General features: G+C 61.5%; 3 long non-coding RNA genes across 4 annotated transcripts; 2 read left to right on the top strand and 1 right to left on the bottom strand.

The window, feature by feature from the left end:
- Positions 1-2,701: 2,701 nt before the first annotated feature.
- On the top strand, positions 2,702-7,792 carry LOC120360694 (uncharacterized). Its single transcript, XR_012516453.1, has 2 exons — positions 2,702-5,351; positions 6,623-7,792. It is a non-coding gene; the product is annotated as an uncharacterized LOC120360694 (long non-coding RNA).
- LOC141583683 (uncharacterized) lies at positions 7,789-11,410 on the bottom strand. Its single transcript, XR_012516454.1, has 2 exons — positions 11,324-11,410; positions 7,789-8,405 (listed from the first exon to the last, which is right to left on the bottom strand). It is a non-coding gene; the product is annotated as an uncharacterized LOC141583683 (long non-coding RNA).
- LOC104653439 (uncharacterized) lies at positions 10,215-12,666 on the top strand. 2 transcript variants are annotated; one of them, XR_746639.3, is made up of 4 exons: positions 10,215-10,779; positions 11,176-11,367; positions 11,924-12,011; positions 12,293-12,666. It is a non-coding gene; the product is annotated as an uncharacterized LOC104653439 (long non-coding RNA). The 2 variants fall into 2 exon arrangements; XR_746640.3 differs by having other exon boundaries at positions 10,215-10,820.
- The last annotated feature ends 5,003 nt before the right edge of the window (positions 12,667-17,669 follow it).

Genomic DNA, 17,669 nt, shown 5'->3' with positions numbered 1-17,669 from the left:
GTGGGGAGGGGCCCTCTGGCCTCGCCCCACGACACCCCTTCCCAGGGCTCATGTCCCTTCCAGCCACCCTACCCATGGGGCACGTTCCTTCCCCAGGCTGCCCCACAGGAAAAGCGCTCCGCCATGCGCACTGCCCAGGGAAGGCTGAGCAGGCGGGGACGGGGCTTGCAAGTCTGGGTCAGGCTGTCCACAGGCACGGGGGCGGGGGCGGGGGGAGCTGGACCCAGCTCCTCTTTGAACTGCTCAGACCTGGGGCAACCCGGTGGTGGCTCCTGGGTATCTACCCCAGTGCCCCAGACTAGGAAACAGAGGCACGGGTGGTGGAGGGCCTGCCAGGGACGCCCACGCTGCTTTTCTGGGGTCAGGCTGCGGAGCCCCTGGGCACAGCAGGAAGCGCGGGGTCCCCTCAGCGCTGTTCTGTCTTTTCGGGCCCTGGGCCCGCCCCGTTCAGGTCTTTGTCTGAGGGTGTGGGGAGGCGGACGCAGCTGCACCCTGACCTCAGAGTGGCCTGACCTGGGTTCGGGGCTAGGTCAGAAAACAGACACAAAAGGCCACAAACTACATGGTTCCATTTACAAAGTTCTAGAAGAGGCCAGACTCGTCTCCGGTGATGGGAATCAGGTCTGCGCTGCTGTGTCCGGGGTGGGACGTGGCGAGGCGGGGCAGAATGTTCTGTGGCTGCAGTGAGGGTTCTGCCTACAGCTGGAGGGGCGGGGCGCTGGAATGTTCTGTGTTGCAGATGGGAGCACGGCCTGCAGCAGGCAGGTGCCGGGTGAGGGGGTGGCTGGAATGTTCCATGTTGGGATCAGGTTTTGCTCACGAGGGTCCTGGGGCTCATCGAGGTGTGTGATTCTGGTGCCCGGATTGCTGAGTGCCGAACACGCCTCGCTGGAGCTCACGTTCCAGAAACGAAGACTAAATGAGGACTTTTCAAAGAAATAAAGCCTGCAGAAGTTCATCGCCAACAGACCCTTAATAAAAAAACACTCAAGGATGTTCTTCAATCGGGAGGAAAACAATCTCAGAAGGGCGTCCAGGAGGGCTGGGGAGGGAAGGGAAGGCTGGGCCTGGGGGGGCTGCGCCGCAGCTGTGTGGGTTCCACCACTGAGGCGCACAGGACGCCTGCCAGGCTTGACCAGGAGAGCAGGGCAGGCAGGGCTCGCGGCCTCACTCCTGTCATCCCCGCACTTCGGGAGGCCGAGGTGGGGGAGGGGATCACCTGAGGTCAGGAGTTCGAGACCAGCCTGGCCAACATGGTGAAACCCATCTCTACTAAAAATACAAAAATCAGCCAGATGTGGTGGTGGGCACCCATAGTCCCAGCTACTTAGGAGGCTGAGGCATGAAAATTGCTTCAATCTAGGAGGTGGAGGTGGCAGTGAGCTGAGATCATGCCACTGCACTCCAGCCTGAGGGGTAAAGCAAGAATCTGCCTCCAAAAAAAAAAAAAAAAGAGAGAGAGAGAGAAAGAAATGACTTAATCCAAAAGGAAGCAAGAAATGAGAGAACAGGTGGCAGCAAGAGGCGGGACAGAGGCGGCTCCATGGTGGGACGTGGTGATGCCCCAACACCCACCAGCAGGTGCCCGGATGCCCGCCAGCAGGTGCCCCGACGCCCTCCAGCAGGTGCCTGGATGCCCACCAGCAGGTGCCCGGACACCCACCAGCAGCGCCACACCTGATGCTCCACGTGCCCCTCTGCCTCATGTGGGTCAAACTCCTCCCACTGGGTGCTGGGCTCCCAGGTGTGGGTCTGGGTCTGTGTCTGGGCGCAGGGCACACGTTCATGTTCGTATCTCAGTACATCCACAGCCCCTCCCACCAGACAGAGCCCATAGTCCCTGCTTTCATGTCTCCAGGGCCTGGCACGGAACAAGAGGCCCTGAGCCATGCAGGAAGAGCTGGGGGGCACACGCCGGGACTGCAGGGCCTGGGGCTGCTGCACAGATGGGCATCTACCTGGACTAGGGAGCTCAAGGGCCTGCAGGGACAGGGCTGCCAGGGGAACAGTGTGCAGGGCGGCTGGGAGTGGGGCCTGGAGCCTTGGCTGAGGGGAGCGGGGGCTCCTGAGCCCAGGGCCGCCCCGCTGAGCAGGCCCAGAACTCCCTATCCCTCAGGCCATGCCTGATCCGGTCTCTTTATCTTGGCCACCAATTGGGCCTGCTGGGCCCGGCCCAGATGCCTGAGGGTTTCCAGCCCGCCTCTGCTTGTTTTTTTCAGGAGGAAGGAGGAGGGTTGGGGCAGAGTCATCTGGGGACTGACTGGGCCACGTGGGGCCAGGCTTGCAGAGAGCTGAGCTGGAGACTCCCTCCGACACTGGGCCCTGGCCCCCTCCCCGCGTCCCAGGGAGGCCTGTTTTCCCAGTAACTCCTTGGCATGGGAAACTTGGCCCTGGTCCAAGATTCTTGGAGAGACACCCCACGCACCCCACGTGTGCAAGGGGGGACTTGGGGCTCCGGCCAGGACAGCCCACAGGATCAGGAAGGCCACCAGGGCCCACACAGCACGGGACAGGTGGGCCGAGGGGCCCTGCTCTAATCCTGGGGTGTGGGGAGGAGGTCCAGGCCCAGCAGGCCCAGTTGGTGGCCAAGATAAAGAGACCGGATCAGGCATGGCCTGAGGGACAGGGAGTGCTGGGCCTGGCTGAGTGGGCGGCCCTGGGCTCACCAGCCAGCAGGAGCCCCCGCTCCCCTCAGCTTCCTGTGTGTTGGGGGCCCCTCTGCTGAAAACGAGGTGCTATGGTATGAATGTGTCCCCATATTTCATGTGTTGACACTTAATCCCCAAATCCACTTTTATTTTTTAAGGCAGGGTCTTTTGGTTGGGTGCGGTGGCTCACGCCTGTAATCCCAGCACTTTGGGAGGCAGAGGCAGGTGGATCACAAGGTCAAGAGTTTGGAACCAGTCTGACCAACATGGTGAAACCCCATCTCTACTGAAAATACAAAATTAGCCATGTACGGTGGCACACGCCTCTGATCTCTTGAACTCAGGAGGCAGAGCTTGCAGTGAGCCAAGTTCGCACCATTAGACTCCAGCCTGGGCAACAAGAGCAAAACTCCATCTCAAAAAAAAAAAAAAAAAAGACAGGGTCTCGCTCTGTCGCCTAGGCTGGAGTGCAGTGGTGCAATCTCAGCTCACTGTAGCCTGGCTCCCCGTGGCTCAAGCCATTCCCCAACCTCAGCTTCCCAAGTAGCTGGGACCAAAGGTGCGCTGCGAGGCCCGGCTAATTGTTAAGTTTTTTGTAGGGAAGGGGTTTCTCCACATTGGCCAGGCTGGTCTCGAGCTCCTGGGCTCACGTGATCCTGCAGCCTCAGCCTCCCGAAGTGCTGGGATTATTACAGGCATGAACCACCGTGTCCAATCCTCCCTGTAATTCACATGTTGGTTGGAGGTGGGGCCTCTGGGAGGCAATTAGGGTTAGATAAGGTCCTCGAGGTGGGGCCCATGGTAGACTTGGTGGCTTTACCGGAAGAGAGAGACCTCAGCTGGCAGCTCTTGCCACCCCCCCAACCGCGACTGGGCCCCTCAACCTTGGACTTGCCAGCCTCTTCAACTGTAAGAAATACATTTATTTTCTTTGTAAATTTCCGGTGTCAGGTGTTCTGTTATAGCCACAGAAAACTGACTAAGATGAAGGGAGTGAAGTTTGTGGGGGGCCTTGTGCAGGGACAGCCCAGCATCCTCAGAGCCAACCAATCCCAGGTGGCTCAGCCCACACCAGCGGCTTGGCTTTTTGTTTGTTTTTGAGATGGAGTATCATTCTGTGGCCCAGGCTGGAGGGCAGTGGCGCAATCTCGGCTCAGGACAACCTCTGCCTCCCGGTTCAAGCGATTCTCCTGCCTCAGCCTCCCGAGTAGCTGGACTGCAGGTTTGAGCCACCACACCTGGCCGATTTTGGTATTTTTTCGAAGAGAGTGGGTCCTACCGTGTTGCCCAGGCTGGTCTCAAACTCCTGACCTCAGGTGATCCACCTGCCTTGGCCTCCCAAAGAGCTGAGATTACAGATATGAGCTGCCGTGCCTGGCCCCCAGGGGCTTTTCCTAAGAACCAGGAAGAAGCCACATGGCAGCAGAAACCACGGCCAGAGCCAGGCCCAGACCCAGAGCTCTGGCTGTCATCCCCCAAAGGGCCAAGCCTGGGCCTGGGCCTCCAGGCCGGGCAACACCAGCTCCCAGGGCCATTCCCGCCCACGGCGCCTGCCCCCCAGCCTCAGAGGCCTGAACCAGCCTATGGCTTGAGGCCTGGTTCACCGCCCTGGAGGGCAGGTCACTCAGTGAGATGAAGGGGCTCCCCTGAGGTGGGCACCAGAAATGGGAGTGGCCTGGGGCCGTGGGAGCTCAAAGAGGGAGTGGCTGTGGGTATAGTCACCACGGTGAGGGAGCAGCAGCTGCCCAGGATGCAGCGGAAGGCTGAAACATTGTCTCCACCTCTGTGTGCACAGCAGCCTGTGTGGGAGCACACGTGCCATGCAGACACACACACACACACACACAGACATGCACTCACAGAGGCACACACGTGCACACAGGCTACCCATGCACATACACAGGCACACGTGTCTGCACACACACGCTCATGCACACACAGGCACGGGCACACACACAGGCTCACACATGCACACGGACACACACAAGGGCACACGCACAGGCACGTATGCACAGGCATACTCACATGCACGCATACACACATGAACACGGGCACATTTGTGCTCACAGGCACACGTGGGCACATACAGAGGCACACGTGTGCACATGCACAGGCACTCACAGGCACACGTGTGCACACAGGCACTCACACATGACACACGTGCGCACACGGGGCCTTTGCTGCGTGATGCCCTGTCTCTCTTGTTTCTCCTGAAGCATCTCCCGAGGGGTGTGGGTGTGTGGCCTGTTGGGCAGGAATGCTGGTGGAAAGCTATTTTGTTTTGCAGGAAATTGTCTTACTTCTTAGGTTTGTGTGGATTAACTGGGAGGCGGGTTTTTTCCACCCGGCCCAACCGTGCACTTCAGTGCTGATCAGAGCCAGCCCCTGACTCTGTCCTCCAGGGGACTCTGCCCTGGGAGGGGTTCAGGATCCTCGGGACCCTCAGGCCGGACCCGTGTTGGCTGAGAGGATGCTGAGGAGCTCCATTCGACTCGGGGCGCAGCGCCTGTGAGTGCTCAGGCAGATGCGGCGTGAGGACGGCCCCGCCTGGCAGACAGATGTCAGACAGAGGAAGAGGAGGCAGTCCCCATGCCAGCGGGCCCGAGCCAGCGCAGAGCACACTTCCTGCGGCGTCTGAGTCTCTGTGGGACCAGACAATCCCACGATGGATGGTGAAGCTGGGTGGGCCCTTCCAAACCAAAGGCAAGCCGCACAGACCACAGTCCCCTCTCAGTCGTGAGGCCCCAGGCCTGCCCTGGAGGCCTCCCTGACCTCCAGAACTGGGAAAGGCCGTGAGCCCAGGAGATGGGGCCGGCGGGGGACAGGGAGGAGGAAGGGGGTGGGCTCTAAGGCGGGGCTGAGGATTTGGGGCTGGGGTCTGGGGGTTGCTGTTCCAGAGCCAGCGGAAGGCCCTGGATGAGGGGAGAGCTGACTCCACCGCTGGGGCTGCAGGGCAGGGGTCAGCATGCAGGCTTGGGGGACCTGGGCAGAGGCTGGGAGTTGGGGGAGATGGCCCAGCCCTCCCACCTCAAACCCACACTCTCCTGTGACCCACCCAGGGGGGGACCACCCCAGGCCTGGCAGGGGAGAGGGGCACTGTGCCCACCCTGGCCCCAGAGGTGGTTCTGGGCTTTAGGGTAGTTTCTCTTCTGCCCTCCGCTTCCTCAGGCTGGAGGGCATCTGGGTGCAGCCTCCTGTGACTGTGGGCATCCCGGACAGGAGCTCGCTTGCAACTGGCCCTGCAGACCCAGCGCTGAGCTCAGACAGGCAGGGGTCTGTGCATGCATCAAGCACCCCAGCGTCCAGCACCGGCCTGACCGCCTGGCGTCAAAGCCGCCTGTCCTCCCCAGCCCCCGAACTGCCTGCTGAGAGCCCCCCTCCCCCACACTGCCCACCGCTCCTGGCTTGGCAGAGGAAGGGGACTCTCGGGCCACACCCAGGGAGGGACCCGATCTGGCTTCACGTGGAACCCAGGTTGTAGCTGCCTGTTTTGCGTGGTCCTGCAGCTGAGTCTGCATAGAGAGTACAGCATCAGGGACACGCCTCCCGGGAAGCCGTCCTGGGGAGGGGTGGGCCCACACCTGGGGCTGGCAGGCTCCATGCCTGGATGTTTGCAAGAAGCAGAAAGAAGCCTCCGCATAGTCTCAGCCACAGGCACGCTGGGTCCTCTGTTGCCTGGCCGCAAGCTCAGGGGTTTCAGTGAGACCCTCCTGCTCCCACAGTCTCGAGTGGACCCTGGTGGGGCTCCCTGGCGCTCTCGATGCCCCCTGGGTGGCCACAGGAGAAAGTCCTACCTGGAAAGGATGGAAAACAGTCTGTCAGTGTTTTAGCTACACTGTCATAGGACCTGGCCATTGCCTTCCTGGGTATTTGCCCAAAAGAGAAAAAGCCCATGCCCATGCACGACGCGTGTGCCCACAGCAGCTTTGTCTGTGATGGCCCCAAACTGGAAACACCCCCACGTCCACCCACAGGGGAAGGGGAGCAGATCGTGATGTGTCTGCACAGCGCAACGCTGCCCAGCAGTGAAAGAAGGAACTACCGGGTGCTCCTGGCAACCTGCCCACGTCCCAGAATAACCGCGCGGGGCGAAGCCGTCAGGCGGCGAGAACGGTGGACGCTGGCTGGTTCCACGCACTCGAAGCCCTAGAAACCAAACTCCTCTCCAGTGACAGAAAGCACAGCAGTGGTCTGGGGGCGGGGGAGGAAAGAGGAGGGAGGGAGGGACTCCAGAGGGGCTCAGGGAATCTTTCGGGAGACAGACAGAGTCGTCCCCTGACATAGCGATGGTTTTGTGGGTATCTGCCTCAGAACTCACTGCAGAGAGGGCACGTGCCAGAAGGCCCCGGAAGCCGATGGAAAAGCTGCCAGGAGCAGAGGCCGGCCTGATGTGAGCCACAGAACAGGACGTGACATCAGGATGTGAGGCAAAGTGTAACAAACACCTGAGGTCCACACGGATGTCCTCGAAGGACCGTGCCCACCCATGGAGCGCAGAGACGGATCTCGGTGCAGCAATGTCAAAAATGTGTGTGGATCCCCCCGGGAGGTGGGGGCCGCACAGGGGGACTTCATCCCCCCGGGAGGTGGGGGCTGCACAGGGGGACTTCCTCCAGAGAGGCCAGGTCTAGAAGACGGAGAGGCACAGGGTTGGGGTGGAGGAACCTCAGCCTGGTGACCAAGGTCAGCATCGGCAGTGAAGGTCGTGCTGGTGGTGTCCCCATGTAGGGGGTGGGAGGAAGCCCCATCCCCATTCTCTTCCGACTGTTACTGGGTTCAGCGTGAGAAACACAGCAGACAGAGCCCAATTGAGGGACGACATAAACACCACAGCAGCGTCCCTCAAGGCCACAGGGTTCCCCAAAGACCAGGAAGGCTGAGGAACGTCACTTAGGGAGAGCCCACTGGTGAGAGACACAATGTCCCGTGGTGGCCTGGAGAGAAAGGGACCCTAGGTAACTAAGGGAATCCGGGAAAGGCGGGTGTCAGCGGACTCCATGCCCCGACACTGGCTCGCTGATTTCTACAAAGGGACCTGAGGAATGAAGACCCCACTGAGCTGGGAAGTGGGGGCCGGGGGACGGAACCTCCCTGCTCTGTCTTCACATTTTTTCCTGTAAATACAAAACCATTCTAAAAGTTTATCTTTTTTCTTTTTATTTATTTATTTATTACTATTATTTTTTGAGGCGGAGTTTTGCTCTTGTGGCCTGTTGGGGGAAAACCCTGCAGGAGCTGAGGCCTCAGCATGTTTTCATATAAACATAAAACTAGAGATACAGTCACGGAGTTATTCCTATATATAATCACAAAATAATCACATAGCTATTCATGTGTAATCAGAAATGTATACATATATATTCACATGATCTTTAATCTACTAATAAGCCTCAAGTCAAGAAGCATGGGACTGAGGTGGCATCGGAAAAGAGGTGACCCTGAGGCGAGATGCTCTAAGCCCTCTGTCCCGCCGCGTAAGGGCTGCTGGAGGACGCCTCGGCTGTGTGACAGTGTCAGCGCTGGGAAAGCGCCCGCTGTTTAGCCAGCTAGGGAAGGAGACGTCCAAGATGGCGAGACATCTCCGTCCTCGGGGGAGTGAGGAGAAAGCTCCGCTCTTAGAAGCTCTTGTGGCAGGCCCGGCGGCCGTCAGGGAGGCCCACAGACATCCAGGGACCTGTCTCTGTGTGACGCTGTGCTTCGGCGGCCACGCTCCACGGCTACTTTCAAGTTCTGCTTCTGCACCTGGTTCCTCTTTTCCTTAGAAGATGAGAATTAGTAACAGTGACACAGACCTTAGTGACCTTGCTATTTCTTGACAAGTATGAAGAAAGTGCTGACGCCTCAGGTTTTCTCCTCGCCTCGGCTTCTTCACAGTCTTGGCCCGCCCCCCCACCCTCCGTCTCCAGGACACGTGACTCACCTGACCCTGTCACTGACCACCGTTACCTCACCCCACCTGCCCCGCCCCCTGCTTTGTGCTCAGTAAAAGTCAGAGCGTTGGCCGGGCACGGTGCCTCACGCCTGTAATCCCAGCACTTTGGGAGGCCGAGGCGGGTGGATCACGAGGTCAAGAGATCGAGACCATCCTGATCAACATGGTGAAACCCGGTCTCTACTAAAAATACAAAAAATTAGCTGGGCGTGGTGGCGTGTGCCTGTAATCCCAGCTACTCAGGAGGCTGAGGCAGGAGAATTGCCTGAACCCAGGAGGCGGAGGTTGCGGTGAGCCAAGATCGCGCCATTGCAATCCAGCCTGGGTAACAAGAGCGAAACTCCGTCTCAAAAAAAAAAAAAAAAAAAGTCAGAGCGTCCAGGCACTCAGGGCCACTGCTGGTCTCCGTGCTTTGGGTAGCAGTAGACCCCTGGTCCCAAACTGTCTTTTCTTTATCTCTGTGTCTTGTGTCTTTATTTCTAATTTCTCCTCTGCACACCAGCAGGGAGTGTCTCACGGGACCCTGTAGGACTGGACCCTACAGTTGCCCAGGCTGGAGTGCAATGGCACAATCTTGGCTCCACCTTCTGGATTCAAGTGATTCTCCTGCCTCAGCCTCCTGAGTAGCTGGGATTACAGGCACCCACCACCACAACCGGCTAATTTTTGTACTTTTAGTAGAGACAGGGTTTCGCCATGTTGGCTAGGCTGGTCTCGAACTCCTGACCTCAGGTGATCCGCCTGTCTCAGCCTCCCAAGACGTTAGGATACAGGTTTAGACTATATTCGTTTTTTTCCAAGAGTCAGCTTTTGTTTGGACGTTCCTATTCCATCTTTGTTTTTATTTGTTTAATTCCTGGTCTGGTGAGGGTTGGCCCCACCACCATTCGGTGCTGGCAGGTTCCCTTCTAGGCTTGCCCCTCCCCAGCCCACGCCCTGGCAACCCCCACCCCAGTGTGGCTCGGTGTGTGGGGGAGGGGTTCCGTACTGGGAGGGAGGGACTCCTGGGCCCCCTGCACACCAGCCAGGCCCATCTGTGCCCTCTTTGCCTTGGCTCAAATACTATGCGCTTGCTCAGAGGGCACAAGGTGGGGGGCCTTGGGAGCCTATGCAAAGTGTCAGTCACATGGAAGGGGCCCGAGGGAGGTGGGCGACGAGGAGACAGTAGGAGAAGGTGAGCCCCCCTGGCACATCACCCATCACCTGCCAGCCACCAGGTCCCTGCCTGGGACCAAGCTGAGCCCTGGTGACCCTCTGTGAAGAGGCCCAGGCTCTCCAGCAGCCTGGCTGCAGCTCCCAACACAGGCTGGGCTGCCCTCAGCCCAGGGCCCTCCAGAGATAACCCAAGTCCCCTGTGAGCAGTCCTCGGGCTGGTGGGTAGCTGAGGACAGGGCACCTGGGGGTGTGGCAGAGACCAAGGACCCACAAGATGCTCCCCAACCTAGGCTGAGCTCCAGGAGCTGCTCAGACCCTGGAAGAGGACAGTGACCCCTCCAAGGCCTTAGGGAAACCAGGAGACTGCTGGGCCCAGAGGGAGGCGTCTGGACCCTCCAGCCTGTGTCCACGCCGCTGGCCCACCTGCCCATCACACCTCTGCCAATGGGGCCCTGAGGTGCCGCTGAGCACTATGGGAAGGAGCCGTGGGGATGGGGGTGCACCCCCAGCCCAGCATCTGGGTCACCAAGCCCTGAACTCAGAAATGCATACAGGACCCCTGAGAACTGGGCTGTGGCCAGGCCAAGACCAAGATCCTCTGGGGAAGCCCCAGCCTGGGTCAGCAGCAGCCTCCCAGGGTGGGCCATCCCAGGGGCCTCATTACAGGACCGGAGTGCTGAGAAGCCCCTCGGCTGCCCCACCCAGCAGCTGGCGAGGGAGGCAGGTGGACTAGGGGGCCTGGGGGAGTGGGCCCAAGACCTGCTGTGCCCGGAGAGAGGGGGCTTGGAGGAAGGGGCGGGGCTGCATCCGGGAGGTCCTGGCCCAGACTACACCTGTGGGTAGAGCAGGGGGTTCCGGCAGTCCAGCCCGCCCACCTCCAGCGCCCCCTCCACAGCCTGCCCCGGGCCAGGGAACAGCTCGGCCTCATCCTGCTGAAGCCTCAGGGCAGTGCGGGCTCCAGGCAGCCACCCGTGCAGGGCACACAGTCACACCCAGATCCAGGGCTGGCTGGCAGCCTTTGGGGTGGCCGCTCTGAGGATGGAGGTAAGAGCACCAGGACAGAGACCCCAGCTTGGGAGTCGGAGGTGAGGTCTGGGGCCTCCCTGAGAGCTGGCGGTCTCTGTGGGTGCCCAACCCCCACCCTACATTTCCTCCCCCATTCCCCCACCGAGGCTGAGAAGGGGAACAGTGGACGCCAGTGGAAGACACACTCCCCGGTCTTTGCTGGGCCCCCGAGGCCCCCTGTCTCCCCAGCCCAGCCTCCCTCTGCCCTGCCTCTCCCTTTGTCCCCCTGCTGAGGAGGAACAGGGGTGAAATCTCCCCCTTCCTGCACTTGGAGAGAAAGGGGTTGCTTGCGGTGGGGTGGGGGACCGCAGGGAACCTTGTTACTAGGGGGTCCCAGCCCAGACCTCACCCATCCCCTTCCCTACCCCCTGCCAGGCTGGCTGCTGCCCAGGAGTCCCACCCCCTGTACCCCGTCATGGAGCCCTGGGGCCCCTGTGGGTGGGCCTCACCCTGCTGGGGACGCTTCAGCCACAGCACCCGGGCCCCTCGAGGCTCGGGGGGGGTCAGAGGGGCCCAAACCTGCCTTTCCATAAGATCTGTTTCCAGCTGGGCCTCAGGAAGAAGCGGGTGAGTGGGCCCTGAGAGGGAAAGGAGGAAGGAGAAGGAAGGAGGGAGGGGCACGGAGGGAGGGGAAGAAGGGAGAGGAAGGAGGGAGAGGGGAGTAGGGAGGGGAAGAAGGGAGGGGGGGGAAGAGGAGGAGAGGAGGGAGGGGGAGGAGGGGGGAGGAGGGAGGGGAAGGAGGGGGGAGGAGGGAGGGGAAGGAGGGGGGAGGAGGGAGGGGAAGGAGGGGGGAGGAGGGAGGGGAAGGAGGGGGAGGAGGGGGGAGGGGAGGGGAGGGGGAGGGGAGGGGGGAGAATGCAGCTGGCCGCCAGGCGTGACTGGTCCTTGCATGAGGCTACAGTGAGCGTGGCCCCCACGGCCCTGGAGAACCTTGGTGCAGGTGGAGGAAGTGAGGTTCGGGAAGGCTGCCTACCACTGGCCAGGGCCACCTGTCCCCATCAGTCCAGAGCAGGCTCCTCCAGAGTCACCGGGGCCAGCCCAGCCTGGGGGCCCTGCCCACTCCCAGCCCTGCAGTTCTGGGGGAGCGGCAGTCCTGGCCTGGCGGTTAACACCTTCTGGCCAGAACGCAGGTCTCAATTCAGGATGTTGGTGGCAGCCGTGGTCACATCCAGCCCGCTCAGCTGAAGCCGGGCACCCAGAGCCCCTGTCAGGTGATGGGGCTGCCCGGGAGGGGAGATGGAAGGGCCTCTGGGTAGAGACCCCTCACACAGACAGGCCAGTGGGTGGACCCCGTGGGCAGAACAAGGCAGCACCTGCCGTGAGGGAGCTCACCCCACCCTCAACATAGCATGGGGCCCCTGCTCCCCTCCTGCGGCCTGCAGTTTGGAGGAGGGGCCTGTCCTGAGACCCAGAGTCACGGGGAAATCAGGGGAGGGTGCGGAGACAGGGGACACGGTGACTGTAGGTGGACACTCCAATTCCATGCATCCAGTGAGAACTTCCATGGGCAGAGGACACCGTCAGAAGCGGGGACAGGCAGGAAGAGCGGCTTCAGGAGCAGTGAAGATCAGAACCCTTCCTGGAGGCCCCGAAGCCTTCCCCCAGCCCCTCCTGCCCACAACCTCCTCCCACAGGGACCCACCCTGCAAACGCTGGCCCAGTACCCCTGTCCCTGAGAGGCAGCCAGATCAGAACCTCCTTGGAGGCAGGGAGGGTGTCTTCCCTGCCTGACACCCTGAGAAAGGCCCAGAGCAGCCCCAGGTTAAGGACACTCCACATGTGTAATCCCAGCACTTTCAGAGGCTGAGGGAAGAGGATCAGCTGTGGCCAGGAGTTCGAGACCAGCCTGGACAACATAGTGAGACCCCCGTCTCTACAAAAATAAAATTTAAAAATTAGTGGGGTGTGGCGGTACATGCCTGTAGTCCTGGCTACTTGGGAGGCTGAGGAGGGAGGATTGCTTGGGCCCAGGAGTCTGCACTGAGCTGTGATTGCACCACTGCACTCCAGCCTGGGTGACAGAGCGAGACTCTGTCTCTAAAACCATAAATACATTAAAAAGGACACTCCAGGGAAGGTCTTGGTGTGGCCCCAGAGGGGGCATGATCAGCAGCCTGTCCCCAGCAGTAGAGGCCTGACGCCTGCCTGCTCCCCGAAGAGCTGGGATAGGAAAATGGCGGGATGGATGCTACGCTGAGACCAAGCCCCAGGAGAGGGGACCCAGGCCAAACTGCTCGGTGACGCCGAGGATGGCGGGAAGGGGCCTCCCAGGACACCTTGGGGGCTGGGCCAGGGAGGGAGGCGTCTTCCCAGGGCTCACAGGGTAGGGAAGGAGGTGGATTTTGACCTGAGGGAGAAATTGATCAGATCTGACCAGATTCTGGGCACCAGCCTCGACCACATTCCCTTCCTGCCCCAAACTGGCACTGGGAGGCCTAGGGGGCATGGGGTAGGCAGCAGGGACCACCCTGATGGGGGAGGCTGGCCTGGATCCCTGCAGGCCGAGGCCTGGGGCCAGGCAGGAGTGCTCACCAAGGAGAGGGTGCCTGGTGCCCAAACGACACAACCTGAGGTGCCCCAGCCCCACCCCTGTCCGTGCAGCCTGGGGAAGGACCGCCCAGGAGATCATCAGGGTCCGGGGACCAAGCCCAGGTGCCAGAGGGTCCCGACAGGATCCGGGTCACTGGAGGCGCCCACGTGCACAGCAGGCAAAGCGGATGGCAGGTGGAGGGACAGGAGTCCCGGCGAGGGGCTGCAGGGAAGCCCTCAGCAGCCTCATTTCTGACCCAAGGGACCACGGCAGGGAGGGTTGACCTTGAGGCAAGAGGGCTCCGGGCTGCAAGGTGCCAGGCCCCCCGAGACCCCAGACCCGAGGCAGGGGCCCCTTGGGAAGACGGAGGCCATGAGCCGAGGCCACAGCAGCTGGGGCTCTGAGAGTAGAGTGAGCTGGGGCTCCAGATGGAGGGGTGCCTCGGGGCGCAGACTTTGACGCAGCTGTGGCCTGGAGCATCCCCTCCTGCCCAATCCAGGCCCTCTGAGGGTCTCTGCCCAAGCCCCTGGGTCCCCTGTACTGGGCCATCTGCAGCTACCAAAGCAGCCCTGGAGCAGGCGGGAGCCCCAGGGTTAGAGGTCGTGCCCAGGGTCAGTGGTCGTTCGAACATGGCCTTGGACCCCTGGGCCTCTGACCAGTGCTCCTTCCTCACAGGAGAGCCCGTGGTGAGCCAAATGTGTAACTGCTGGGGGTCCCGGGGGTCCCGGGCCATGATGGCATCAGTGAAGCCAGGAGGCGTCAGCCAGGCCTGCCCTGAGCCCTCCCCTCTCCTGACCCAGGCACCCTCCCGCAAAGGTCTCCCTCCTCTCACTCCGGCCCCTCCAAGATTCTCTGCCTGGGCCTTCCACCCTCTGTCCTGAGGGCAGTGGACCCTGGCCTGGCCCTTGGTGGCCCCACCCTCACCACCTGCCCCAGCCTGGTTTGTGCCCCCACCCCGAGGAGCCGCAGCCACAACCTGTCCCCGCGACCCCACCAGAAAGAAACAGTCTGTGCCAGGGGGAGCCAGGTCTGCCTGTCTGTGACCACAGCGTGATCGTGAGTGGGCAGGGCCACTGGGATCAGCCTGGGCTCCAGGCCCAGGGAGGAGCTGAGCGCCGACACTCCCCTCATCTAACCCCGGGGGCTGCCTCCCTCCCAGCTGGCTGCTCGCCTGGCCCCTGTGCTCTCAGGTGGACAGAGCCAGACCCATCCTCACACACAGGCCGCCCTCCATGGCACCCGGCAGAAACTGCCCAGGCTGGGGAGCAGGGACCATGGGGTGAAGGGAGGCCTCGGAGGCCTGTGACCGAGGGGCCTGCCCAGCTCCACAGCGCCTGGCACCCCCTGCCCCTGCTAGGAACGCCCTTCCCTCACCACTGGCTCTTCTCAGAGCCGGGGCCCTGCCTCCCTGGTTCACCTTGAGCCCCCCCGGGAACCCCCATCTCAGGGGCGTGGGCCTAGGCTCCATGTGGCCGACCCACGTCCCACAGTCGGGAACCCTGACTGGGGGTGGGCACAGAGCTGGGGAGCGGCCTCCAGAATCAGGTCTCCACTGGTGCCCTGCAGGGGCCAGCCCCTGGTGCTGAAGGGGCCTTCCGGCTTCTGGTCTCTGTGGGGAGTGGTGGTCAGCCTGGTGCTGCCCCGACCCGGGGTCCTCCCAGGCTCGGCCCCTACCCAGACCTCACCGGCCTGAGGAGCTTCCGCCCAGCCCCAAAATGGGCAGGTGGGGGCACTAGCCTTGACCTTCCATGGCTGAGCTGGGCGCTTTGTGAAGCCAGGTTGAGCCTCAGAGGTGGTCCACAGTGCTGGCATCCTGGAGCTGAGCATACCTAGGCTGTGGGGGTGGGGGTGGGGTGGTTGTGGGAGTAGGTATAGGGGTAGGGGTGTGGGGGGATCCCCACAAGAGCCAAGGCAAGGGTCTGAGGACTCCGTCTGTTCTCATATGAATATAGAATTAGAAAAGATTGGAGATCCAGTTAGAGTTATTCCTAAATATAACCATAATCACACAGCTATTCACATGTAATCATTAATGTATACATACAATCATATGACCTTTAATTTTACCAATAAGCCTCAGGTCAAGCAGCACGGGACTGAGGTGACATCAGGAAAAGGGGTGACCCTAAGGCAAGATGCTCTAAGCCCTCCGTCCCGCCCACGTAAGGGCTGCTGGAGGGCGCCTCGGCTGTGCCAGTCAGTGCCGGGAAAGCGCCCGCTGTTAGCCAGCTAGGGAAGGAGATGTCCAAGATGGCCAAGATGTCTCTGTCCTCGGGGGCTCAGGAGGAACGCTGCTCCTCCAGGCCCTGGCGGCTGTCGGGGGCCCGCAGACAGCGGGGCTGGTCTCCGCCTGCGCCTCAGAGCCACGTTCCTTGTCTACTTTCAAGTTCCGCTTCTGCACCTGCTTCCTCTCTTCCTTCTAAGATAAGAATTAGTGACGGTGACACAAATTTTAACATCCTTTACATCCTTGACAGATCTGAGAAAAGTGCTGACCCACGAGGTTTCCTCGCCTCCCCTGCTGGGAAGGCCTGGGCCCTGTCACTGCCCTCCGTTCCTCACCTACCCACCCTGTCCCCTGCTCTGTACTCAGTAAAAGTCAGAGCGCCTGGGCCCTCGGGGCACTGCCGGACTCCGAGCCTCGGCAGCAGAGGACCCCCAGGCCCAGACTCTCTTTTCTCTCACTGTTTCTCGTCTCCACACCTGTAAAGGGGGACTCACGGGGCCCTGTAGGGCTGGACCCGATAGGGGTGGGTATGGCCATGGGGGGAGAATTTCTGGCCCCTAGGGGAGCGCTGTGCTGGGCTGCCCCCACCGCACCCTGCCCTGGATCCCCTGTGGCAGTCTCAGGGTGCTCCTGCTCTGACCCTGACTTGTCCAGAACACTCCACGCAGGGTCTCAGTGACCCCGGGTACTGCCCTCCCCTACTGAGGATCCCTATCGGGGCAGCTCTGACAGGAGTGAGCCTCTGGAGCCTCGAGACCTGGGCACCTCTGGAGGGCAGGCAAGGCAGGGCCTGAGAGGGTGGGGCATAGAGGCTGCTCCTCCCCAATCCCAGGCTGGGGGAGCTGATCCCAGGCCGCAGGTGTGTGGGGTTAACAAGGTCCCCATGAGTCTATTCAAGGCTGGAGGACATTCAGTCAAGCTCAGGTCCCACCAGTCACTGGGACAGCCTCAGTCCTTGAGGGCAAAGCATCGGTGGGGACACTGGACAGGGGCACCAGCGCCCCCAGAGGATGCTGGCCAGGGCCCCAGGGTGGAGACGGCTTCCCTCCAGGAAAAGGTTGGGGTCAGTTCTGGGAGCCCAGGCTCAGGCCACCAGGCTTGTCTCTGACCTGCCTGTACCACAGGCAGGGGGATGGCCTTGATGACTTCTTAAGGTAGAGGCCAAGTCCTTGCATTCTGTGACTCAGGACAACTTGTTCCCAGATCAGCGGGGTGGGGTGGCCAGCTCCTTCCTGCCCAGCCCTCCCCCAGGCTCCACTGAGGTCCTGCATGGCAGCAGAGCTCAGAGCAAAGGCAAGGACGAGGAGCATTCGCAGGGGGGTCCTTGTCCCTGCCTGAGCTGCAAGAGGTCCCTCGAAGGCTCGCCTGCCCCTGTTCACCTCGTACAAGCACAATCCTGGCTGGGGGAGGAGGGGAGAATTCTGGCGTGAGTTCACCAGGACTGGCAAGTGCCCAGCCCTTCCTGGATTTGGTGGGAGATGAATCTCCAGCCCTCGCCGGGCCCAGGTGCCCCCAGGAATCAGGGTTTGAGGGCGGCTCCGCATTCAGTCAGCCGTGCCTGGGGAGTGTCCCTGGCCGCCCGCTGGCCATCTTGACCACGGAGACTAAGCATTTGGTTCCCGAACTGAGCATGAGCTCACCGTTTCTTCCAGCTCTCCGGGCGCCACCAGTGACCACTTGGTCTCAGTAACGACTGATCATGGAGGAGAAAGGGACATGGGGCCTGCCGGGCCTTCTGCTGCCCACCAGAAAGTGGGGAAGGGGAGGGGCTTGGTCCTTGCTCCGTGCACTGGGTTTGAGGGCTGGACACCCGAGACCCCCTGGGAAGCCCTCTGGCGATGGGAGGACCTTGCCCATCAGGCTCCCCAGTCCCTCCCAGGCCTGCCCAGACTGGAGCCACGTCTCCCGGGTCTCCCTGCCCTGTGCCACCTGCCACCATGCCCTGGGGCTTGCTCACCACCGGGAGGCCCCTTGTCCTGGACCTACCTGGCCTGGGTAGGGACCTCCAGCCAGGCCACTCAGTGAGCCGCCAGTCCCACCAGGGCCGAATGGCAGCCGGGACTCAGCCAGGACTCACCCGGCAGAGGGCAGGAGGCCAGGCCTGCAGTGATG

The sequence above is a fragment of the Saimiri boliviensis genome, chromosome 2 (genome assembly GCF_048565385.1).
Source record: "Saimiri boliviensis isolate mSaiBol1 chromosome 2, mSaiBol1.pri, whole genome shotgun sequence".
In the NCBI taxonomy this organism is placed as follows: domain Eukaryota; kingdom Metazoa; phylum Chordata; class Mammalia; order Primates; family Cebidae; genus Saimiri; species Saimiri boliviensis.
This window is presented reverse-complemented; position numbering and strand designations above follow the sequence as displayed.